Source organism: Lepidochelys kempii, chromosome 17 (assembly GCF_965140265.1).
Source record: "Lepidochelys kempii isolate rLepKem1 chromosome 17, rLepKem1.hap2, whole genome shotgun sequence".
NCBI lineage: Eukaryota > Metazoa > Chordata > Testudines > Cheloniidae > Lepidochelys > Lepidochelys kempii.
Genome location: NC_133272.1, coordinates 9,697,064 through 9,703,467, shown reverse-complemented (window position 1 = coordinate 9,703,467; position 6,404 = coordinate 9,697,064).

The following is a 6,404-nucleotide window of genomic DNA, read 5'->3' as shown; positions in this document are numbered from 1 at the left end:
ATGGCTAAGTGGCCAACAAACTCAAGAGTTTGTCTGAGCCAAAGAAATATCCTTCAGAAAATGGAAATCCAAGCCACTAAAAAGGAACACAAAGGAGAACAGGCAATATGCAAGAAAGAAAACAGGAAAAGCAGCATTAATTAAGGTAGCATGCTCGTCCTGCACAAAAGATGGCCCACTGAAGACACATAAGGAATTGTGTAGCATTAAAGGACTGAGACCTTGTTGATTGCATTTTTAACTCCCTCGAGGAAGGGGAAAAACCTGTGCATGAATGCATCCCATCAGCCTGGATTCTGGGGTGAAAGGAGTAAAAATGCCTGACCAGAAGGAACTGAGGTCTCTTTATGCTGTCTGGACACTATGGGGCAAAGATTCCTCAACATGAACAAGAGATCCCCATGCTGCTTAGCATGGGTCAGCCCTAAAGGACATATAGAGCTGCTTATTATAGACATTTACCTTTTCAAATCTTAGACTAACTCATATGTGGATGTGTTTCCTGTTTTAACCTGGTAAATAATTCATTTCTCTTCTCAGTTAATACATCTTTAGTTAGTTTACTACAAGATTGGCTGCTGGTGTTGTCTTGGGTTTGAATTCTGAGTCCAATGGACCTGGGTTAAGTGACTGGTCCCTTGAGACTGGGAGTAACCTGAATATTGTTGTGATTTTGGTTGTTTTTTTTGTTTTGTTTTGTTTTGTTTTGCTGTAAAGTGACCATCTATCACAGAGTCAAGCTTGCCTGGGTGGCAAGACAGATAGGAATGCCCAAGGGGACTGTCTGGGACTCCACGTTCAGGCTTAATAGTGCCGGAGGAGTTTATACTTGTTACTTGGCTGATGAAATCTAAGTATAGAACTCACAGCCAGCTTGGGGTTTCTGCCCTGCTTCTTAACAGAATGACCTGAGGTTGGTATTCTCACTCATGAGTCACTCCAGACAGTGAGACACACCCTCACCTCAGTTACTGCTTCCCTCGGGAAACCATAAACCAGCGATTACTGCTGTGATGGTAACCCCACATACCGTCAGTTATAAACAGCCCCATTCAGCTGTTATCCTTTGCACCCATTACCATATCAAGAGCAATATGGAATCAATGTGCAGGTTTACTGGAAACTCCTGGCATCAGAGCAGGGTTCGGGTTCAACCGGTATTCAGCAGCGCTACATACCAGCTTCTCTCTCAAGCTGCTGTTCTGTTCTCCAGACTCTCAGCTTTCATTTTTAAGGAAAATAAGCTTCTAGCTATTGTGGTCACAAAAAACACCTCATAAAAGTGAGCCCAGTGGAACCCGCGAGAGGAGTCTTCAGGGAGCCTGGAACAATAGCGTAGCGAGGCATGAATGGCCCCCCTTCATCTGAGTGAGGGCTGAGGTCAGATGCCCAGTGATGGTAACGGAACACTGTCAACAGTTTCTTTCCTCATGGGAGGGTCGCAGAGCTGCACGGGTTAAAGTGAGTCACAGCGATCCCTACTTTTGTTTTTTTAACCCATTCAAGATGGAGCCCAGCTGAAGGAACCTAGGGAGTATGCAGGACTATATTTGGAACTTCCACCCAGGGTAATGGGAGCGGCACCTCATTTTCATGACATTTTCATGGGCAGAACTTTTTTGTGGTCAAGACATGAGGAAGTACCAGTTCCTTTTCCTTCCCAATCTGAGACCTCTGACAGAGGACGTGGTTAGAGGTGGCTGAGCAACCCTGCCTCAGGAGAATGGGAGCTGGTTCACATGTGGTTTTGGTGCATCCTTTGGACAGGGACCACTCCAGTTGAGAATGGAGGCCCCAAATCAGCTGCTTACATGCACATTTTTAAAAAGTGAAATCACAGCCTTGCTCTGTGCTGGTCGCCTCCAAAGACCAAATAATAATAAATAATAATAATAATCAGACAGGTTCATTTTTCTGGGGGTCGATTGCTGAAGCATGTGACCCTGTTGCGAAACCTGGGTGGTGTTCTGAGTCCATCTGGGGGCAATTTGGGTGGAAACCATGTGAGTGCCTTAAACAGGCATTGAGTTGGTGGCACACATGGTTCTGTTGGTGGGACAGAAAGTGACAGTCAGTGAGCTTTCCAGCAAACATATTTCCATCAGAAAATTCTGGTTCAGTGAAATCAGAGTGTTGATTTCATTAACAAGAATCAACGGAACAAACGGTTTCAAGAAGGCTGAAAGATTTCATTTTGGCTTTATTGTTTCAACTTTGAGTATGACATGGGAGGGAGTCATTTACAATAAGGAACAAGCACTTTTTCCACACTCCAGGAGCATGAGGCATTTCACAACCACTCCCACACAGAATGAGCTAAGGATGCTCGCTGTACAGTATCACTCCTGGTGCCAGCATAGGGCTGGGGAAAGACGAGACCAAGAAACCACACCTGGGCGTATCACCCAATACAGCAGAGTGCCTGGCACAGAGTTGTCCAAATATTTGTTTTGTGGGCTAGTTCCTGCATTGCTGGTCCTGTGCTTGAGGCTTTTCAGTGGGCAGATCTGGGGGCTGAGCTTTCTTTTCCTAGAAAAGTCACAACGCTGTCAGGGGACTTCCGCAGATGTAGGGGCACAGCGCTGTAAGTGGCCTCCCTAGGCACTATCCCAATATCAATTATGAGTGATAGTAATGAGGCACCTAAGCTTTCAAGACAATCGCACACCATTTACTGCTTGCATTGCAGTGGTGCAAAGGGGCCCAAGTCAGGGATCAGGGCCTCATTGTGCTAGGCACTGTAGAGAGACAGACCAAAAGATCAGTACCTGCCCCAAAGACCTTATTAAATGTGATACTTGGCACTGGGATGCTGGCTGGATGATGTCTCCTCTAAGGTCAGGTAACAGCAGGCTTAAAACCAGGAATGAACGTCCGTACCAAATGAATCTAACTGAGCTAAGATTTCCCCAAAGAACAAGTGAACTGAAGTTATACCCTATACCCTCTAGTGTTCAGTTCACCAAAGTAAAGTGCAATCCCGCACAATGTGAGCATCCAATAGGCTGAACCACGTTGCTTTGTATGATCCTGCTTTCTTCCGAATGATTATATTATTCCTCAGGGTACTACTAAATGACAACATTTTAGGTTGCTAGGCAGCTGGTGCACAGAGATGACCACCCATCATGCTGACCAGTGTTGTCTCACTGTTTCCTTGTTCTTCCCATCTGTTGTCTCTTGTCGTATACTTCGATAAGATCCTTGGATCAGGGATCATCTCTTGTCCGTGTTCGTACCGCACCTATCACAAAGGGGGTACTGGTCCATCACTGGAATTCCTAAGCGCAACCACAATACAAATGACCAACAATAATAATTTTGAATGCAACCAGCTATGATCCTGGTACTGTATGGACCAACTTCTATTCTCAATCAACAGTGCTAATTACACTGTGAGTAACTGGGAACAGAATTTGTCCTTATGAAATGGAAATGCACAATGAAGAAGAGAGCGATCATTTTACACATCTATAAATAATACACAACACCCAGCCTCGGCACTGTGACAGCCTGTGAACTCTGGCCAAGGTTTTCCCAAGTGACGAGTGATTTTAGGTGCCTCCATTTTTGGGCCCCCAATTTGAGGCATTTTAAAGGGTCTGATTTTCAGAGGGTGGGTGCTCAGCACTTTCTGAAAATTAGGCCCCTTTAAGGCATCTCAAGGTGCCCAACTAAAAACCGAGACACCCCAAATTACCCATCGCTTGGGAAAAATCTTGGCTTGTACAACTGAAAGCTGTGTTTCAGCTGGTGTTGCTAAATAAATTTCTTAACGTATACAAGCTTTGCATCTAGGCTGGAAATCGCGATATGGTGTTTCTCCTCCAACTCAAGGTTGCCTTCTCTGGTAGGGAACAGTTACCCAGTGCAGCCTATTTTAGTAACTTCGATTGTTGCTATTGCCTTGGCTTCCAATTGCTGCAATACGAACCGTTACAAACATACAAACAATGCACCACTGCTTGAACGAGGCAGCACAAAAAATCTACGGCAAGCCACCACACTTCCAGGAGCAAAACAAAAGCAAACTTAACCAAACAACTGCAGACTGCTCTGAAGGCTGCTGAACGGAGCAAATTCCAAAGGCAAAAGGTGCTTTGCAGAGAAAGTTCTGCAAATGGTTCCACTGCGTTCATCCCAGTTGATCTTCCCTGTTGCAGTGGTGTTTACAGAGTTCACTGGCCGGTGGTACATGGCGGATATACCCCACCCTCCTATTAACAGATTCACTGAGACAAGTGGCCCATCTGGATAGAAGGAAGATGGGTATGGCTGCCTGGGAAGAAAGAATCTAGTATGTGGGCTGAATTCAGAACTATTAATAAAACACCAAACCAAGGTGAGTATTTCACGCAGCCTTTTAAACACTGCTGAAGGTTTGTGTTTACCATCAGGATGAGGGGCAGGTGTTTCCCTTCTTCCATTCCACCCAATTTGAACTCTCACTTCCAATCCCCAATTCTCCCTTTTTCCCCCACCCCACTTCTTCCCTACCCCTCGTCTGTCTGCCAATGTGTTTCTTGCAGCATCCACCATCAGACTTGCTGGAATGCAGCCAGTCTACTAGGACTTCTGTACAAGCCAACACTGCTACCCTAGGGGCAAGATATTTCAGCACTGCTCAGGCATGGAAGAATAAGAAGGGTGGATAAGGAAAGCCACTCGCTGCTCAGAAACCACTGGATAGTGTTCAACAAGATCTTAAAGCTCCAGTGAAGTTGGGTTCTATTTTACAGCCCTAGATCCTGAAAGTTTACCCATGTACTGCGGGACGGGGAGGGTCATATTATACAGAAAATCAATGTTATTCCACTCTGGAATTCACCCTACAGGGAAGGAAATGTACTGGAAAGTAGATGGAATTTAAAGGCAGAAGGATATAGCTAAATTCAATACAGGGTGAGCCTGTTCCTTGCTCTCAAAGCTCTCCCTGACTTGAGTGCTTAAGAAATGCAGGCTCTGATCCAGGATATACATGTAGGCTTGGCAGAATTTGATTTTTATGTAATTTTGATGGATAATGTCGATGTTTATGCGTTTTTCATTTGTATCCATTTAAATTCGTGGGAAATTATGGGGGGGGGAATTAAAACATTATTTAATAACAGTAGATAGTGACATTCAAACAGTTAAAGCTTTAACCATTAAAATGCAAACTGTCAACATCACATATCAAAGTATACAAAGTAAATAACCTGAAATCAAACTGAGTTTTCAAGCAGTGCTTTTGTTTACCTGTCAATTTCCATGATTGTCATTGGAAATATTGTTTCATCGATTTGTGTGTACGGTGAAATTGACCAATAAAAACTAATCCGTTTGAGCCCATTTATGTGGGGTTGCTTTCCAACCCAAGTAACTACTCCAAACCCTCTGAACCGAGGGTGAAATCTTGCCATTATGGGTAGGAGCCAAGGTAGAATGGTGCAGGCTACACAGCTCAGAGCAAGAAGAGCCACGGGTGGCATCCATACCACGTTGTCTGGCACAGGAGCAAACTAGGGTTGCAACATGCTGCAGGTATGGCTTCTTGTATCTGACCCCAGATAAGCGGACCTTCGCGGGACATAGCCCACAGTCCAGCATGGTAACCGGTTCCCCAATTTAGTGGTGAGATCAGAATCCTGGCTTGCCTTCTTCCCGCTCTACAGCAGTCCTGCAGAACAGGGCAGAATTTAGCCATCAGTCTGTGATGCTGAGGAAAATTATTATCTGAAGACCTACCAGGCAAACCTATTGGAGCAGGCATTGTGCATTAGAGGAATACTGGGGGGAATCCAGTAAGGGGGTGAAAAGTAAAAAAAAATCCAGGGGGCCAATTCTACCCTCTGCAGCCCCACTGGGGAAAGAGGCTCTGAGGGAGAATCTGCCCCATATGAACTTAGAATAGCCTTTTCTTGTCTCACAAAACTGGCTTATCTGTTGGCACTAAATGACAACTATTTTTCTGAACATTTCATTGGGAGGCCTAGTGGATAGAGCACTAGATTGGAACTCTGAAGACCTGGGTTCTATTGTTGGCTCAGCCATGGGCCTTCCGGGTGATCTTGGGAAAGTCATTTCATTGGGTCCTGTGCCTCAGTTTCCCCATTTGTAAAATCGGGATTCTTCACTTTGAAAGAGCTAGGTATTATTATAAACTAGTGAATCTCCCCATTCCCATAGCAATATGGACATTGACTGAGCAGCCATTCTGCAAACTTCCAGGCATTAATGTCCAGAAAGAGCAAAAGAAAAGGAGCATGAAAATGGTTCATCAACCAGATGTGTGATCAGTCTAAACAGACATACATTTTTTGGAGTTGCATGAGGTTTAGGTCTGGTTACATCTGAGGGGAAATCGGACTACATAAATAATCCTACTTCGCACACACAGTTTTCATTTTTAGGTCTCATATTGC